At 43.7% G+C, this 20673-nt stretch overlaps 1 protein-coding gene and 1 non-coding gene across 2 annotated transcripts in view; one reads left to right on the forward strand and one right to left on the reverse strand.

Moving 5' to 3' along the window:
* The window catches only part of LOC126428158 (neuropeptide F-like), a 637092-nt gene that overhangs the window by 322794 nt on the left and 293625 nt on the right, over positions 1-20673 (forward strand). The window lies entirely within an intron of this gene.
* On the reverse strand, positions 3520-3626 carry LOC126428555 (U6 spliceosomal RNA). Its single transcript, XR_007576845.1, has one exon. It is a non-coding gene; the product is annotated as a U6 spliceosomal RNA (small nuclear RNA).

Consider the following 20673-nt stretch of genomic DNA (forward strand, 5'->3'; position numbering starts at 1 on the left):
GTCGCGACACCACTGGAGGCGGGCTGCACGATGTTGGGGCGTGAGCGGAAGACGGCCTAACGGTGTGCGGGACCGTAGCCCAGCTTCATGGAGACGGTTGCGAATGGTCCTCGCCGATACCCCAGGAGCAACAGTGTCCCTAATTTGCTGGGAAGTGGCGGTGCGGTCCCCTACGGCACTGCGTAGGATCCTACGGTCTTGGCGTGCATCCGTGCGTCGCTGCGGTCCGGTCCCAGGTCGACGGGCACGTGCACCTTCCGCCGACCACTGGCGACAACATCGATGTACTGTGGAGACCTCACGCCCCACGTGTTGAGCAATTCGGCGGTACGTCCACCCGGCCTCCCGCATGCCCACTATACGCCCTCGCTCAAAGTCCGACAACTGCTCATACGGTTCACGTTCACGCTGTCGCGGCATGCTACCAGTGTTAAAGACTGCGATGGAGCTCCGTATCCCACGGCAAACTGGCTGACACTGACGGCGGCGGTGCACAAATGCTGCGCAGCTAGCGCCATTCGACGGCCAACACCGCGGTTCCTGGTGTGTCCGCTGTGCCGTGCGTGTGATCATTGCTTGTACAGCCCTCTCGCAGTGTCCGGAGCAAGTGTGGTGGGTCTGACACACCGGTGTCAATGTGTTCTTTTTTCCATTTCCAGGAGTGTATAATACTTCAAGAGATATGACGTGATCGACAATGAGATGTGTGAAAAACTGCCGCATCATGCATGAGGTTCAAATCTATTACTTCTGTGCTTCTAAATGGTTTGACAAAGTTGACTGGAATACTCTCTTCCAAATTCTGAAGGTGGCAGGGGTAAAATACAGGGAGCGAAAGGCTATTTACAATTTGTGCAGAAACCAGATGGCAGTTATAAGAATCGAGGGGCATGAAAGGGAAGCAGTGGTTGGGAAGGGTTGTAGCTTATCCCCGATGTTATTCAGTCTGTATATTGAGCAAGCAGTAAACGAAACAAAAGAAAAATTCGGTGTAGGTATTAAAATCCATGGAGAAGAAATAAAAACTTTCAGGTTCGCCGATGACATTGTAATTCTGTCAGAGACAGCAAAGGACTTGGAAGAGCAGTTGAACGGAATGGACAGTGTCTTGAAAGGAGGATATAAGATGAACATCAACAAAAGCAAAACGAGGATAATGGAATGTAGTCGAATTAAGTTGGGTGATGCTGAGGGAATTAGATTAGGAAATGAGACTCTTAAAGTAGTAAAGGAGTTTTACTATTTGGGGAGCAAAATAACTGATGATGTTCGAAGTAGATAGGATATAAAATGTAGATTGGCAATGGCAAGAAAAGCGTTTCTGAAGAAGAGAAATTTGTTAACATCGAGTATAGATTTAAGTGTCATGAAGTCGTTTCTGAAAGTATTTGTATTCAGTGTAGCCATGTATGGAAGTGAAACGTGGACGATAAATAGTTTGGACAAGAAGAGAATAGAAGCTTTCGAAATGTGGTGCTACAGAAGAATGCTGAAGATTAGATGGGTAGATCATATAACTAATGAGGAGGTATTGAATAGAATTGGCTAGAGGAGGAGTTTGTGGCACAACTTGACTAGAAGAAGGGATCGGTTGGTAGGACATGTTCTGAGGGATCCTTGTTGAGTGTTGGGCGCTGTGGCCGAGCGGTTCTAGGCGCTTCAGTCTGGAACCGCGCCACCGCTACGGTCGCAGGCTCGAATCCTGCCTCGGGCATGGATGTGTGTGATGTCCTCAGGTTAGTTAGGTTTAAGTACTTCTAAGTTCTAGGGGACTGATGACCTCAGATGTTAAGTCCCATAGTGCTCAGAGCCATTTTGAATCTTGTTGCTCTCTGGCCTTTGATTAGAAGTTTTATTACCTTGTTGTATTGCTCCTATTTTAATGTGTCGCTTTATTGATACTGCTGCTAAGCTGTTGAATAGTATAGGGCTTCTTGACGGTGAGAACTTTAAGGTTTAGTTACCTTCCATTTTGCGTAGTAGGAAGGTTTTTTTTCAAAAATAGGAGTGACACATGTGTATCTTGTTTCAGCTCATGAGTACGGCAGGTTATTCCACGTCGGCTTATGCGCTCTCACTAAATTAAAATTTGCATCCCGCTCGCTGAAAAGAAAAAAAAAATCGTTCACCTATACGGTTTTACACATTAGCTTCAAGACCCCGTCTCCCAGTTAGACGTTTTACACCGTTCTGTACTGCCCCTGTTCCAATATGTTCCTTTGCCACTCTTAACGCTTCACATGCAACTTTTCAGTAACTTGTTTTCGTTTTGCATGTAAATCACTAATTCAAATGAAATTATAATTGAATTAAGACCCTACGCTGTCGAAAGGCGTTGATATACATCAACGGGGACAGCTGAAAATGTGTGCCCCGACCGGGACTCGAACCCGGGATCTCCTGCTTACTTGGCAGACGCTCTATCCATCTGAGCGAACGAAGGCACAGTCTCTGCGAGTGCAGGGATTTATCCATTGCTCTCTCCCCGTGAGACGCACATTCCCAACTTAATGTCCACACACTACATTCGTAGTGCCCCTGTCCATTACACTCATTACTCGCGACAGACAATTCTACCGAGTCCCAAAGGAGTGCGGGCAATGCATGTGAATCCAGCACAGAAGAAGAAGGTCAATGGCCGGTTAACCTTAACTATGTTAAAATGGTATCTGTTCTTTCTGACATGTCCGAAAGAACAGATACCATCTTCATACTAATTCAGATTGTGAGCGGCCGGGCCTGTTGGCCTCGCGTTGCTCTGCCCGTCAACAGATGGCAGCACTTTTGCCACTCTGGTTTACCAGTTTCCTTCCCCATTCGTGTTCGCTCCTCTGTGCTCTGCGCTCGCCATTGCTACACCGCGTCCCGTGCTCGTCCACCGCGGCGCGGCACAAAGTGTAAGTGTCCTGGTGTTCGTCCCATACTTTACGAACTTGCTGCCTGCTAGAGTAAATGTCGCTGGGCAACTTCTGCTAATCAGTAAACCGAAAAATCAGGTCAAAGGTTGCAAATTTTACTTTGTTTTCATTCATTCGATGACTAGTTTCTGGCTGAGACCCGTTTTCATATGGTCCTAACATAAAAATGGTATTTCCGAAGATACGAAAACCATGTCAAAAATGTACAACGAACAGTTACAGTGCATATACCATTTTTGCCTATTTTTAACATTTATATGCAGCGACAGCAACTGATATTGTTTATATAAGAATATACAGCCTACAGTTGCAGGTTAACTTTATCGTTTACCTAGGTTTCAACGTTAGTAATAAAGTCTTCTTCAGAACCTGCAAAAAGTTAATATTATAATGTGCTAGTAAATTATATTAGATATGGTCATCCTACAGGATGCTACGTGTAGTACTTACATAAAATATTATTTAAATGTTTGCCTAAAACAAGCCATGTCCTAAGTCAACTTTATAAAACTTTATGCATAACCATAAAGTTTTGCCACTTCTATTAAACAAGCTGTCGCAAATTCACTTTAGGCCCGTTGTATGGGCCTCGTCGTGTGTCTAGACTGCGGAACGCTTCACGATTTTGCGTGTCATCCTTGCGCAGCGGCCATGCTAATGTTCTTTGTATCGTTGGAATTTTAGTATATGTACCGCTGAAGCTAGTACGTCCATCTGAGCCACCGAGGGCACAGATGAATAGCGCGACTGCAGGGACTTAACCCTTGCACGCTTCCCGTGAAACCCACATTCCCAACTGTCTACCATCTACATATGTAATGTTCCTAATAGATACAGTGCCCATCCACTAGGAACATTACGTATGTAGATTGTGGACGGTTGGGAATGTGGGTTTCACGGGAAGCGTGCAAGGGATAAGTCCCTGCAGTCGCGCTATTAATCTGTGCCCTGAGTAGCTCAGATGGATAGAGCGTCTGCCATGTAAGCAAGAGATTCTGGGTTCGTATCCCGGTAGGGCACACATTTTCAGCTGTCCCCATCAAGGTATGTCAGCAACACCTGTCAGCAGCTGAGGGTCTCTATTAATAATCATTTATTTTAAAAAATTCTTACAATCGAAGTCGTAGTTTCCCTGTTATGATGTTCAGTTGCGGATGTTCCTCCGGGAAGGGTTCAAACTTCATCGAGTAACTTCCATTCTAGTTGAGAGTGGAAACTTATCAGCAAGTAAATGGGCAAAAGTGTTATTCTGACAAAGACAAGTTGAAAGAAAGCGCTAAAAATTGAGTTTCAAACTTATACGCATCATTTACAAAAACAGACGTAATGTCTGATGGGATACCGCAGTCACTGGCTAAACAATGTTACTTATAATCCGTCTTGATTGCAAAACAAAAAGTTTATTCACATGTGAATAAACGTTTTTGCAACCAAGACGGATTATAAGTAACATTATACACACCCACAGATACCTAGGTTTATGCATACAGATATCTCCCTTCGACAATTTTTGTGAAATAAGCGTATTAGAAGTATGGTAGATTGTAAGAAGGAATCAATAGCGGTGTACACAGAAAGATGCCGACCTTTTTTTTTTTTTTTTTTTTTTGGAAGAGGTGAAGGGAGAGGTTCAATTACTGATTCTCGTTAATGAGCGCCGGGAATAAACTCGGAATCAAATAAATGAATAGCATTGTTTGCGGAGCCCTCACGGCAGTGATCAAATTGTTAATTATGTGACATTTGCAGGACACGTGTTAGAGGCCATTCACCCCGCGACGTATAAATAAAGCCTGGAGCTTTCGGCGTTCCTGACTGATCCAATTACGTAGCACAATTGGTGGGATAGGATTTGTGAAGGGGGGGGGGGGGTACGAATGAGGTAGGGCCGGGTAAAATGGGATATCGGTGATTATCACTGCCCTGATATCTGCGTCCAGAGTTTTGCGGAGAACAGAAATTCTGCTACAGAAGAGTTGGAAAGCAAACGGTGACTTACAGCTTTGTCTCAGTATTAAAACATTAATTTATTCGCGAAGCGTTTTAGGGAGAATAAAACATCTACATCAGAACTGTCCTTCAGATTTATGCATCACATGTGCATCTCCTTTCCGCGAACCTCTGCAAAGTGCTTTTTTTTTTCGACCAGTCTTCTGCTGCTAGTCACGAAGTCCTCACCTGTACAGTCTCTTCACGTCAGAGCAGCACTTGTAGCTTCTACCCAACGTCCTCATTTATTTCTTCGATATATTCTATAGTGGAGGGCGGTGGTCTAGAATGGAAAGAAGAATTTCTGGTTAGACGACCATAGGTTAGTATCAACAGAAGAAAATGCTGTAAAGGGTATGTGATTAATTACGAATAGGGAAGTTATACGTGACAACGTGTTAGTGTGATACGATTATTCTCATCAGAATCGTCAGCAAACCAACGCCCACTAAAATAGTTCACGCACATTGGGCTAGTGTTTTTCCGTACGGTTAATGAAAAGTCGCGTTTAAAATTGCTTCGAGCCCGTGGACGTGTACAGGTATGGAGACAACCTCGTGAATTTATGAGCCCTGCATGTCACCAGGGGACTGTTCAAGCTCGGGAAGGCTCTATAGTAGTGTGAGGCGTGTGGGCAGTTGGAGTGTTATGGGACACCTGATACGTCGAGATACGTGTCTGACATGTGACACGTACGTAAGCATCCTGTGTGATGACCTGCACCCATTCATGTCGATTGTGCATTCCGACGGACTGGGGCAATTTTAGCAGGACAATGCGACAGCCCACACGTCCAGAATTGCTACAGAGTGACTCCAGGAACACTCTTCTGAGTTTAAACACTTCCGCTCGACACCAGACTCCCCCGACGTGAACATTATTGAGCATGTCTGGGATGCCTTGCAGCGTGCTGTTCAGAAGAGGTCTCCACCCCCTCGTACTCTTACGGATTTATGGACAGCCGTGAACGGGGCATGGAGTCAGTTAGCACTACTTCAGACATCATTCCACTCCATGCTACGTCGTGTTGCGGCACTTCTGCGTGCTCGCGGGGGTTTCACACGATATTACGCAGGTGTACCAGTTTCTTTGGCTCTTCAGTGTATTTACATAACATAAAATATTACAGAAATTATTTCTATTAATTTCACGGGAAAGTAACACAGTCTTTTAGAAAACGCGAAGGGGAAAAAAATTCGTTTACAGCACGACACAACTGCCTGCCAAATAACTCTCAGTTCAATAACGTGCCGCTTCAAACGACTGCGCTCTGATGAAAAACTGGCTCTAACTACCTCGTAATTTATGTTGCGATTTTCTAAAGGTTTCAATCGCTGAAATGTTATTAACTGGCATTTAGTTATAACAAATCCTAACAAGAACGACACGTTTTCATGATTCTCCCATGGATCGATTTAATCAGTAGAAAAATGAATTTAGCAACAAGACAAAAGGTGATACATCATATAAGAACAAACCATAAATGCAGTTACAATTAACAACAAGTCCAAATATCCGCAGCGTAGATAAATTCTTGGCTCTCAGAGGCGTGCTCGAAACCATCTCCTTCATCTATTCACATTGAAGAGACCTCCAAACGCGTCGAATTTGAGTTGAACAGCTGTCACAAAGTTAATTTTTCTTGCGCTTCACTCAGTGTCAAGAATGAGTTACCCGAAAAATACGTTAATAATCATTTTTTACATTTCTCGAGTCACTTTACCGATTTTCTCACGTTCTGAAGTCACCCATGTTTTAACCAGTTTATGGCGTGTCATCCTCTTTTGTACAAATGACTAATTTCTCCATATATCTAGACGACGCGGCATGACTCATTTTGAGATCTTCAGGGTGGCTGCAGAGAAACACAGTCTCAAAACACGAGGTAGAAACTGCACTCACGTCTTTTCTTCTTCGTCTCATGAAGAGTCTAGAGTAAAGTAATTTTTGGTGGATATTGTATGAAGGACATACGTTCCCTCTCTTGGGCTGTGAAAGAAGTAAGGCTATATGTTCTACGGTCTGTGTGTAATGCCAACCGCGCTCTTGCGTAACAGACACTATACGGAGTGGATATTAATAAAATCGACAAACTGCCGAGGCGGATTCCTAGCTGGAAGTGAAAGAAGAGAGGTTCTATGAAGACGTTTCTGAAAATGGACGGTGTGCGTGCAACGACAACAAATCGTTCCAGAACACTATACAGAGCTGCATCGCATCCACGTCATAACAGATGTTCAATTCGTTGCAGGCGATAGTACATTACTGTCCATTAAAATTGCTACACCAAGAAGAAATGCAGATGATAAATGGGTATTCATTGGACAAATATACTAGAACTGACATGTGATTACATTTTCACGTAATTTTGTGCAAAGATCCTGAGAAATCAGTACCCAGCACAACCACCTCTGGCCGTAATAACGGCCCTGATACTCCTGGGCATTGAGTCAAACAGAGGTTGGATAGCGTGTTCAGGTACAGCTGCCCATGCAACTTCAACACGATACCACAGTTCATCAAGAGTAGTCACTGGCGTATTGTGACGAGCCAGTTGCTCGGTCACCATTGAACAGACGTTTTCAATTGGTGATAGATCTGGAGAATGTGCTGGCCAGGGCAGCAGTCGAACTTTTTCTGTGTCAAGAAAAGCCCGTAGAGCACCTGCAGCATGCGGTCGTGCATTATCCGGCTGAAATGTAGGGTTTCACAGGGATCGAATGAAGGGTAGAGCCACGGGTCGTAAAACATCTGAAATGTAACGTCCACTGTGCAAAGTGCCGTCAATGCAGACAAGAGGTGACCGAGACGTTAACCAATGGCTCCCCATACCATCACGCCGGATGATACGCCAGTATGGCGATGACGAATACACGCTTCCAATGTGCGTTCACCGCGATGTCGCCAAACACGGATGCGACCATCATGATGCTGTAAACAGAACCTGGATTCATCCAAAAAAAATGACGTTTTGCCATTCGTGCACCCAGGTTCGACGTTGTGTACACCATCGCAGGCGCTCCTGTCTGTGATGCAGCGTCAAAGGTAACCGCAGCCACGGTCTCCGATCTGATAGTCCATGCTGCTGCAAACGCCGTTGAACGGTTGGTGCAGATGGTTGTTGTCTTGCAAACGTCCCCATCTGTTGACTCAGGGATCGAGACGTGGCTGCACGATCCGTTACAGCCGTGCGGATAAGATGCCTGTCATCTCGACTGCTAGTGATACGAGGCCGTTGGGATCCAGCACGGCGTTCCGTATTACCCTCCTGAACCCACCGATTCCGTACTCTGCTAACAGTCATTGGATCTCGACCAACGCGAGCAGCAATGTCGCGATACGATACAGCGCAATCGTGATGGGCTACAATCCGACCTTTATCAAAGTCGGAAACGTGATGGTACGCATTTCTCCTCCTTACACGAGGCTTCACAACGTTTCACCAGGCAACGCCGGTCAACTGGTGTTTGTGTATGAGAGATCGGTTGGAAGCTTTCCTCACGTCAGCACGTTGTAGGTGTCGCCACCGGCGCCAACGTTGTGTGAATGCTCTGAAAAGCTAATCATTTGCATATCACAGCATCTTCTTCCTGTCGGTTAAATTTCGCGTCTGTAGTACATCTTCGTGGTGTAGCAATTTTAATGGCCAGTAGTGTAGCAGTTGCCATGCAGGATGCACATAATCGCACTTCTGCTTGTAACGCGGTGCTGGCCGGATTGGCCGAGCGGTTCTAGGCGCTACAGTTTGGAAACGCGAGACCGTTACGGTCGTAGGTTCGAATCCCGCTTCGGGCATAGATGTGTGCGATGTCCTTAGGTTGGTTAGGTTTAAGTAGTTCTAAGTTCTAGGGGACTGATGACCTCAAAAGTTGAGTCCCATAGTGCTCAGAGCCATTTTGTAACGTTTTGGTGGGCACTTGATAGCTTTTACTAGGGTTCCTCTGAAAATCTTGTAGATATCCTTTCCGCCATCTCCCTGCAACTTAGTCTGTCTGAAAGGTCCCATGACCTCACAAACGTCGAAAAAGGGCCTGAAATGCTGTGCGATGTGGTTAGTGTCCATGTGGGTACTTGTTTTGGTGCAGCCGTGCTGCCTCTCAGCCGCTTCCATCTGCTTGGCAGTACACAAACACCATCTCGGCTTGTTTACGGCATGAATGCCGGACCATTCTGCTGCGTCAATCGCACAGGCTGCAACACACAAGGAACACACGACATGTGGTCAGAGGAACCGTCATTCGTCAGCGCCGTATACCGTGGCAGCGATGCATTCCCGGACACGTGTTCACAGGACATTTCTCTCAAAATTTCCTGTCAGGAATCCGTCCCTGTATTCGTAGGAAGTAACACGAAGCTCTTTGCAGCTCCCGTATGTTTCGTTGCCCCCGAATGGCAAGAAGTGACTTCACAAAACTCGTAGAGAGCCATGTCAGCTTTAGCTAAACTCGTCCCGTGTGCCGACGACTTTACAGTGGGACAGCGCTCTCTGTCATGTTGCAGGGGAGACTGTGAAGGAAACTGCAACTCCCCTCCGTGTTGCCCAAGCCCCGGAGTCCATCAGAATAACTTGCTTAACTTGGTCCGCCGCGCAGTCCTCAGGATGGAAGTGCATCCCGCGACCGGAATATTAAGAAGGCGCGAAGTGGCACCTCATCCACATACATCTACATGACTACTCTGCAGTTCACCGTCAGGTGCCTGTCAGATACTTCAACGAACCTCCGCTTCACTATTTCTCTACCTTTCCACTTTGCAACGGAGTGCGGGAAAAAGGAACGCTTAAGGGGACCACACAGTGGTCCAGGTCGAAAAAAGAATCGATTTTCGGTTTCCATCATATTTCGACAGATTAAGGTTTTATTTACGTACTCTAAAAAGGATTTTGCTGTAAAAAAAATATTTCAAGCATTTAAAGGGCAATTTCCCACCACGTGTGTTTATCTGCCACGCCCACTTTTCTGTCACCCACTGTCACCCCACCCACTGTCAACTCCAAGCCAAATGGAGATGCCACTACTATCAAAATAGAATGTGTAGGCAATGTTCAAAAACGTTTGGGAACAAAGCTGAGAAAATTGACTGTTGATATGAGAGGAAAAAAAATTAGAAGATGGAAAATTGTTGACCGGACAGGGCCGGTTAACTAAAACTCAGCCGCCCGGAGTGGCCGAGCTCCTCTAGGCGCTGCAGTCTGGAACCGCGCGACCGCGACGGTCGCAGATTCGAATCCTGCCTTGGGCATGGATGTGTGTGATGTCCTTATGTTGATTAGGTATAAGTAGTTCTAAGTTCTAGGGGACTGATGACCTCAGAAGTTAAGTCCCATAGTGCTCAGAGCCATTTTTAAACTAAAACTGAAATAGAAAACTTGCAGGCAATTAGGAGAAATAAAGATAATCTGGAGGCAATGAAGAGCCATGTTTGGGCCATATTCTTCCATAAGTCCTCTACTAATGATAAGCCATGTCATGGATTGTGTCCATCAGGAGAAAATTCGTGGTGCAAATACAATAGGGCTCAGGCAACTGGAGAATCTTATTCTCACCAGCATTCTCTTCCTGCTGCTGTTATTACAGCAATTAAACCTATTTTCAGAGACTTGGCTCATACTGACCTTCTAAGGAAATGTCTGCATGGGCAGACACAGAACCCAAACGAATGTTTCAACAGCATAATTTGGAACCGCCTTCCTAAAACTGTATTTGTAGGCATGGATACAATGAAACTAAGAGTTCATGATGCTGTTATTACATTCAGTTGTGGTAATACTGGAAAGAGTTTCGTACTGAAAAAGCTGGGAATTAATCCTGGTGAAAATATGAGCACTGCGCTGCAACATTGCAATAAAATGAGGATAGCGGATGCTGCGGTCTGCATCTAATGTGGCCAAGAAAGCAAGACAAACATCCAGTAAGGTGAAAAACAAGCTGGAAGACCTGGTAGAGGCCAAAGAAGGGCCATCATATGCTGCAGGACATTTTTAATTAACTTTAAGTAACAAATTTCAAAAGTTTTTTCTTTAAAGTCAATTTACCGCAAACTGAAGTTTTCAGTACATATGCCCCATTATATCAGAAACTATCATAGATAAATGAATAAAATTTTCAGAGAATCTGCATTACATAAAAAGCCACCTCTGATACTACATGCACCTCTGGTTGGTTGGTTGGTTTGGGGAAGGAGACCAGACAGCGAGGTCATCGGTCTCATCGGATTAGGGAAGGATGGGGAAGGAAGTCGGCCGTGCCCTTTGAAAGGAACCATCCCGGCATGCACCTCTGGTATTACACGCATTAGGAAGTTCACAAAAAATATTTTCTGCAGAAAAAACTTAAAATTTTTTCTTAATAAATTTAAAACAGTATTTCTTAAAAACTTTCAAATGGATAAAGTAGATTTTAGTACAGTTGACTCTATTAGCATCACGTAACATACAGTAAAAATATTAAGGTCCTGCATCAAATAGCTTTTAAGAAATGGGTCAAATACTTGCCTAAATTAACATGGGTTAGATTGGCAGGGTGTGGTCCCCTTAAATCCTTCCCTGCAAGCTCTGCTTTCTCTTATTTTATTACGATGATCATGTCTCCCTATTTAGGTGGGTGTCGACAAGGTACTTCCATATTCGGAGGAGAAAGTTGCAAATTGAAGATTCTTGAAAAAATCTCGCCGAAACTAAAAATACCTTTGATTTAATGATTGCTTCTCGGTTCGCATATCATATGTATGGCACTCTCTCCCCTATTTCAGTCCTATCTGATGCGAATCCCACACCGCACAATAGGCAGAGGGAGCCAAGCGTAGTGTAGACAGTCTCTAAGTGTTCTGCCGCGCGGGGTAGGTGCGCGGTCTAGGGCGCTATGTTACGGTTCACGCGGCTCCCCACGTCGGAGGTTCGAGTCCTGCCTCGGGCATGGGTGTGTGTGTTGTCCTTAGCGTAAGTTAGTTTAAGTTAGATTTAGTAGTGTGTAAGCTCAGGGACCGATGACCTCAGCTATTAGGTCCTATAGAAGTTCCCAGAAATTTCGCAAAAAATTTTGTAAGTGTTCTGCCAATAAATCGCAGTCTTTGGTTCACTTGCCCCACCTCTGCATCTACATCAACATGATTACTGCGCAATTCACAATTAACTGCCTGCCAGTGTGTCCGTCGAACCAGCTCCAAGCTGTTTCTGTACCATTCAACTAACAGCAAGTGGCAAAAACGAATGCATAAATCTTTCCGTGCGAGCTCTGATTTCTCTTATTTTATTATGATGACCATTTTTCCCTATGTAGGCGGTCGCCGACAGAGTATTTTCACACTCTGAGGAGAAAGTTGATGGACATTTCACGAGAAGATCTTGCCGCAACGAAAAACGCCTTTGTTTTAATAATGGCCACTCCAACTCGTTGATCGGATTCGCGACGTTGTCTCCCCTATTTCGCAGTGAAACAAAAGGAGCTGCCCTTCTTTAGATTTTGTCTATATCCTTCGTCAATTCTATCTGGTGAGGATTCTATACCGTTAGGAATACTCCAGAAGAGAAAGGAAAAGCGTAGTGTAGGCAGTCTCTTTAGTAGACCAGTTTGTAAGGTTTCTTTTTTTTTACATGTCTATCCATTTCGGTTGAGATAGTCTTTCCACGTTCGGATCGCTGTATGTAACGAAACAAGTTGATTACTCACGTCGTCGAAAAGACTGTTCATTTTCACCATACTCTGACCATTTTTAAAATTTCCTCTCACGTGACCTCTCGATCAGCGTTAGGCGATTCTGACGACCAGTAACCTTCATCCCCATCAGTACCTAAAATCCTCTCGTTTCGCTGGCGAACCCTCTATTATTACACAGACGTGTGATGTTTAAAGTGGCTGATTCCTTTTTTTATATGGTAATGTATAGATACAGTTACTGGAATTTTGTCTGTACGGTAATGTTAAGTTGAACGCGTGATTAGAGAAACAGTTAAGCTCGTATTTAAGTTCATAAGTAATCTCGTAATTTTTGAAAAGTGATCAGCAATGTAAGAGCTAATCAAAAATGATACATTAAACTGTTTATTGCAATGTTCCTGGCGGGAGTACAGTCTGTTGTGTTAAATTATAGAAAACAGTCGTGTTAGCAATAATTCAAGGAACCTAACAGCCGGCCGCTGTGGCCGAGCGGTTCTAGGCGCTTCAGTCTGGAACCGCCCAACCGCTACGTCGCAGGTTCGAATCCTGCCCCGGGCATGGATGTGTGTGATGTCCTTAGGTTAGTTAGGTTTAAGTAGTTCTAAGTTCTAGGGGACTGGTGACCTCAGATGTTATGTCCCATACAGTTCAGAGCCATTTGAACCATTTTTGAATCTAACTGCGAGAAAAATATGAAATATAAACTACGAAAAAGTCCCTGACTCAAAGTTACATCACTGTCGAAATATTAATTGTATCACATGTAAATGGCCTACCACTTTGCACAATAAATAAATGCTGTGCTGCTGCTATCTCCAAACTACTCCAGCTGCTTTTGCTATGCCAGTTACAAAATAAAAATTTAAACTACCTGCAACGCAATTTGCAATGCGTGCTTTAAAATATAGACACATCCACAAAGCTTCAGTGCTAATAAATCTCATTATTGTAATGATCACTGTGAATTAAAGTTCTGTTACTGAGAAACTGCGGAAAGTAAAATTATATATGCGGAGCCTGAAGTAAAGAGACGAATATTGATTGATGGAAAACAATAAAGTAACAGTATTAACAAAATTTTACATCACTAAGACGAAATATTTTAACACGTGAAATATTAAAAATTTACTTTACATTGATAGTGGAAAGTACCTGAAAAAATTTTCTTTACTTTCTTACAAACACATATGTCATCCATCTTTGAAGAAAAATTAGTACATCACACACTGTAGCGTTATCATTAAAAATCTCCAGTTCTAAATCCCTGATAAAATTAGTTACTATGCTCGGAGGTCTCGGCAAATGCGCTATTACCGTAAGTTTTGAAGCCTTCTAAATGAATTTTCAAAATAGCTCTCCATAAATGAAAAATAATACAAGAAAGTTACTGCCGACACGCAGCACTGCCTAAACACATCACAAGATACAACTCTCTCTCTCTCTCTCTCTCTCTCTCTCTCTCGGACTGCACTCCACTCACTAGCAATGATTCTGCTAACTGCTAACAGTCTCTCACAGCGCAGATTGGCAGAGATATTGCCCACTGTTACCCAGATGCTATAGAAGCTTTGCTTTCCCGTGTGACATCCAAAATATTACCAAAATTACTATTATCTGCTTAAAACATAACCTTTACAACGTCGTTATTCGTCACACAACAACTCATATCTCTGAATCAGACCCGGATACGGCTCCCCTTACTACTTCTTCCTCATTTATCTTGTGCACTCTTTAATAAAGCGACTGCCGAAAAGCCACCTCCACGCGATCAGGATCTCGTAAATGGAATTAATGTTCGTTGAGCTTTACCTCTGAGTAGCAGATGTTCATCTTTCACTAACAGGCGTAAATCATGAATTACCACACCGCCAATTTGCTCTTGAGTATATTGTCTCAGGACAACTCGACAACATATTCTCTTCCTAAGGACATAAATTCAGATGTAGCTTTGACTACCGCATGGGTCTCGAATCCATGGGAATTCTTTGGCATCGCTTATTTGAAGACATTTTTTATCATTCGATAAGGCGCGAAATGTGATCTTCAAAACTGACTTCACGTTCCCATAAAAAAACAATAATTACAGTTTACAGAGTGGACCAACAGGGGAAAATAATATTCAATATCGTCTTCTTCGATTTCTCTTTTCTACAGCTGTAATTCTAATCTAAAAGCTGAAATATTTCAATTTTATATTCGTCATGTTTCTTGATTGCAAGGTGATATTCAACTACTTTAACGTTTCAAACGTATCACAAAAGTATTCTAGTTCGACTAAAAACTTCTTTCCCGCAAAGTGTTTGGGTTTTATATTCAAGAAAAGAGTACAGTTGTTGCTGTTAGTGATATGTAGAAGTAAATACATTGTCACAAGAGCCCAAAAGTACGACGGATATGTTCACTTGCCTGCCATATATATCAGGATTAACAGAAAGAATATTAGAAAATTTTTTACTAAATACGTAATAGTTTTTTTCATACGTTCCACATCTTCATAGACGTGTTTGGTATGGGCTTATGGAACGAACAGGGCATCGAATGTAATTTGATTTGATCTAATCTAATAGAAACCACACACGACACTATATTATGAAGTTGCAAAGCGTCTTTCTTGCATGCAGAAATGCGGAGTAAATGAAGTGTTTCGAATAAACTGTACTTAAATCTTGTGTTGATTGGTGTCTATACTGTTACTTACGGCGAATGCATTACTGCCCGAGCACGAAATAACCCAAACGATCAGCCGGAAATGTAGCGATGAGGAAACGAATAAAGTGTATGAGAACCCGAGCTTTTATACACTAAGGGCGTTTACTAAGGAACCTAAACAACGACAACGTGGTGAAACACATGCAAATATAGTGAAGGAGGGCACTCTGTCAGATCAGTGCGCAACTGAATATTAATACACAGCCCTACTTTAGCCGTAGCCTGCTATGAACAATTCGTATTAAGTACAAAGCACAGACCTGTAACGAAGAAGCGTTCTGGAATAACCACTGTCTCTATCTCACGCATAGTTAGGATTCCCCGCCAAAGAGTGCTTGCCCTACTTGCGTTTCCGGATACCTTCTCACGTTGCCCAGACAATTTCTGATGCCTGGTGCAAAGACACGCGCATAAAGCACTGCAGCCAGCAACCAAAATATAAACTCCTCTTCATATTGGAAACTTAACCACTTTATATCATTCTAGCACGATGTTACGGGCAAATGTCAATGCATTCTGGAGAATTTCTCCAGTGCTTTGGGTTCATATCAGCTAACTCGATCAAAGAATTGAAGCAAAACAGGGGGGGGGGGGGGCAGTGTTACTACAGTAACAGGTCGGCAATATCACTCCAAAGCCGAAGACAGATGCACGGAGAACTTAAATACGAATCTCTGGACCCCACGCGAGGTTATTCTCACAAATAGCTGCGCAGAGAAGACAAAAGAGACTAAGGTGCAAGAAAAATTCCTGGAGATAAGGTATGATTACGACCAGGCAGAGATTCCGAAATCAGATATTGGATTGTAAGGCGTATCCAGGAGCAGGTACAAATTCGGATTACAATTTAGAGATGATGAAGGGTAGGCTGAAGTTTAACAGGCCTGTCCGAGATAATCATTGCGGAAACACTGCAGTACTCGTGGAAGATGAGACGCGTTTGAAGTGCTCTGAGCATGTAGATATTACAATAATGGCTCTGAGCACTATGGGACTCAACATCTTAGGTCATAAGTCCCCTAGAACTTAGAACTACTTAAACCTAACTAACCTAAGGACATCACACACACCCATGCCCGAGGCAGGATTCGAACCTGCGACCGTAGCAGTCCCGCGGTTCCGGACTGCAGCGCCAGAACCGCACGGCAACCGCGGCTGGCAGATATTACAATAATGAATACCTCAAAAGCCAGTTCAGCCGAAGACGAATGAACGTCTCTGAAACAGGCGATTCCAGATGCTGATCCGACAGACATAGTCACATGAAAGTAAATGCGGAAAAACATTGTATAAAAGAAGAAACAGGAAGCCAAAGTGAAATGGCTGCCAGAAAAGTGTGAAGATCTCGATAAAGGAATGGCAGTCGCAAGGACTAAGTCAGCACACAGAGAAGTCAAAACGACCATCGTTGAAATTAAAGTCAAGGCCATCGACATTAAGAGTGGAATGGAATTCTACGGTTAAGCGCTGAAGAGGGGGCTCGTAGGTGGAAAGAGTACAGTGAAAGCGTCTACGAGGAAGTTTTGTCTCATGACTTCATAGAAGAAGAATTTGGATTCGATACTGAAGACATAGGGGATCCAGTATTACAGAGTTTAACAGGCCTTTGGAAGACTATGATCAAAAGTGGTAGAACGCATACCTAAATTTTCTTCGGAATTTCCAAAGTCACTGAGGAAACTGGTGACAAAGCTACTTTTCAAGTTGGTGTGTAGAATCTAAGAGACTTGCAGAATATCATCAAACTTTCGCAATGCAATCCATGAATTCACAAGATGGCAAAGACAGATAAATGCTAGAAGTGTCGCACAATCAGCTTAAGGGGAGGTTTACTATCTTTTGGTTCAAAAAATCGATTTTTTTTAATTGCGTTTTTGGATCCATAAAAGTGTTTAGAATCCACACCTGAAACGGTTTTTCCTAATGCGGAACGGAAATGTTTGTTATTCACGGTTGAACAAAAAAATGCACCTGCCTGAAATCAGCCTTTTTCAGGTACCAGTTCTTTTTCTTTCGGAGCATGAGTTATTGTACCGGTGCTTGGGAGGAAACACACAAAATTCAAATGAAAGTTTGAACGCGTGTGTTTGGAAGTTAGCCCCCAAAGCATTTGCATTCTGGTGCGAAGACTGTGAAGATTGCGACTTTCCTGGCAGTGAGCAGCTTCAACAAAGGGCGTTCAGCAATTCTGAAGACCATGACAACGATGGACTTCACCGTGGGACTCTATTCGACACAGTTCGCCAAGCATTCGGAGGAGCACAGGATTCAAGCGGCCGAAAACCGCTTGTTACCGGCCGTACGAGCGGCTCTGGAGCAGCGCAGGATGGCCCAGATCGAGCAGAACGCCCTCTGTGACGAAGAGGAAGGACTAGTTTATGGACGCGGAATAGCAGATTGAACGTATGGTGCATAATGTTGCATTGATATGTAGTCAAAACTTCAAACGCGTTTTTCTCGAAATGACTTTTTTCTTTAATCGTGCGGTATGGTAACTTCAAATGTACTTAACCGATTGGCGTGATTCTTTGTTTCCGACGAAGCTAACTAAATTGTCTAGGAGTTGTACCACTTTTATTCAGATCCATCAACTATAAATATTTGTACTTGGCCGACGAAGTCGAAAAATCTACGAAAAAAACCTATTTTTTCAAATGGTCGCCACTTTGTTTGCTATGGTACAAATAACTTAAGCGGGGTACAACTCCTAAAGAATCTTATATAATTCGCTAACGTCAACTCAATTTTGATTTCAGACGAGCCGGCTGACCTGTGACATACCGCGCGTGGAGGTCTACATCGAAATTTTGTTTCGTTCCGACGGCACTTCCGTCTTTGCTCTTCGACATTTCCGGTCGAAAAAATTCCAGTTCGTAGAGGAAATATCAATAAACATTTTGACCAAATTTGGTATTGATATCTGTAACACATCCCAAGAGAAAAATTCTCAAACAAGATGCTCTTTCGGGCCAAAGATAGTAAACCTCCCCTTAACAGCTCATGCATCGAAATTACTGGCAAGAATGATAGAAGACTGGAGAAGAGAATTCTGTATGTGTTAGATGACGGTCGGTTTGGCTTTAGGAAAGGTAAGGGCACCAGAGAAGCAATTCTGACGTTGTGTTTGACAATGGAAGCAAGACTAAAGAAAAATCGAGACACATTCATAGAATTTACCGACTTGGAGAAAGCGTCCGATAATACATAATGGTGCAAGATGCTCGGAAATCTGAGAAAATCGGACTACGTTATAGGGAAAGACGGGTAACGTACAATGCATACAAGAACCAAGAGGGAATAAAAAGTGTGGAAGACGAAGAAGGAAGTGAACAGATTAAAAAGTCTGTAAGACAGAGATGTAGTCTTTTGCCCCTACTGGTCAATCTAGACGTCGAAGAAGCTGAGGCAAAATAAAAGAAAGGTTCAAGAGTAGAATTAAAATCCGAGGTGAAAGGATATCAATGACACTACTTGCTGATGAGTTTCCTATCATCAGTAAAAATGAAAAACTGTAGGATGTATTGAAAGGAATGGACAATCTAATGATAACAGAATATGTAGTGAGAGTAAACCGAAGAAAGCAATCAAAGTAACAGAAATGGTATTAGCGCTGCACATCAAAACTATTGAACAACATGAAGTAGAACTACACTACTGGACATTAAAATTGCTACACCAAGAAGATGATACACGGGTATTCATTGGACAAATATATTATACTAGAACTGACATGTGATTACATTTTCATGCAATTTGGGTGCAAAGATCTTGAGAAATCAGTATCCAGAACAATCACCTCTGGCCGTAATAACGGCCATGAAACACCTGGGCATTGCGTCAATCAGAGCTTGGATTGCGTGTACAGGTACAGCTGTCCATGCAGCTTCAACACGATACAACAGTTCATCAACAGTAGTGACTGGCGCATTGTAACGAGCCAGTTGCTCGGCCACCATTGACCAGACATTTTGAATTGGTGAGAAGTATGGAGAATGTGCTGGCCAGGGCAGCATTCGAACATTTTCTATATCAAGAATGGCCCGTACAGGACCTGCAACATGCGGTCGTGCATTATCCAGCTGAAATGTAGGATTTCGCAGGAATCGAATGAAGGGTAGAGCCACGGATAGTAACACATCGGAAATGTCATGTCCACTATTCGAAGTGCCGTCAATGCCAACAAGAGGTGACCGAGACGTGTAACCAATGGCACCCCATACCATCACGCCGTTGTGATACGTCAGTATGGCGATGACGAATACACGCATAAAATGTGCGTTCACCGCGATGTCGCCAAACACGGATGCGACCATCATGATGCTGTAAGCAGAACCTGGATTCATCCGAAAAAATGACGTTTTGCCATTCGCGCACCCAGGTTCGTCGTTGAGTACACCACCATCGCAGGCGCTTCTGTCTGTGAAGCAGCGTCAAGGCTAACCGCAGCCACGGTCTCCAAGCTGATAGTCCGTGCTGCTGCAAACGTCGTCGAACTGTTCGTGCAGATGGTTGTCGTCTTGCAAACGTCCCCATCTGTTGACTCAGGGATCGAGACGTGGCTGCACGATCCGTTACAGCCATGCGGATAAGATGCCTGTCATCTCGACTGCTGGTGATACGAGGCCGTTGGGATCCAGCTCGGCGTTCCGTATTACCCTCCTGAAGCCACCGATTCCACATTCTGCTAACAGTCACTGGATCTCGACCAACGCGAGCAGCAATTTCACGATACGGTAAACGGCAACTGCGATAGGCGACAATCCGACCTTTATCAAAGTCCGAAACGTGATGGTACGCATTTCTCCTTCTTACACGAGGCATCACAACAACGTTTCACCAGGCAACGCTGTTTGTGTATGAGAAGTCGATTGGAAACTTTCCTCATTTCAGCACGTTTTAGGTGTCGCCACCGGCGCCAACCTTGCGTGAATGCTCTGAAAAGATAATCATTTGCATATCACAGCATCTTTTTTCCGGTCGGTTAAATTTCGCGTCTGTAGCACGTCATCTTCGTGGTGTAGCAATTTTCATGGCCAGTAGTGTAAGTAAAGGAACCCTGCCAGCTTGGAAACAGAGTAACACATTACGGACGAGGGAAGGATGACATGAACAGCAGACTAACCTAGCCAAAAGAAATAGGCTTCTATCACGTATCATTTTCAATCTGATGGCGAAATTTCGCCGAATGTACGTCTGGAGCACACAATCGTATGCTAATGATTCACAGTGGGAAAGCAAAGAATCGAAGCTTTTGAGATGTGATTCTATGAAGAATTTTGAAAATCAGGTGGACTGATAAGGAATGAGGAGGTTCTCCGCAGAGCCGGTGAAGAAAGGAACATATCGAAAACGCCAACGAGAAGAACGGACAGGATGATAGGACATATGTTAAGGCGTCGGGG

This window comes from Schistocerca serialis, chromosome 12 (assembly GCF_023864345.2).
Source record: "Schistocerca serialis cubense isolate TAMUIC-IGC-003099 chromosome 12, iqSchSeri2.2, whole genome shotgun sequence".
Lineage (NCBI taxonomy): Eukaryota > Metazoa > Arthropoda > Insecta > Orthoptera > Acrididae > Schistocerca > Schistocerca serialis.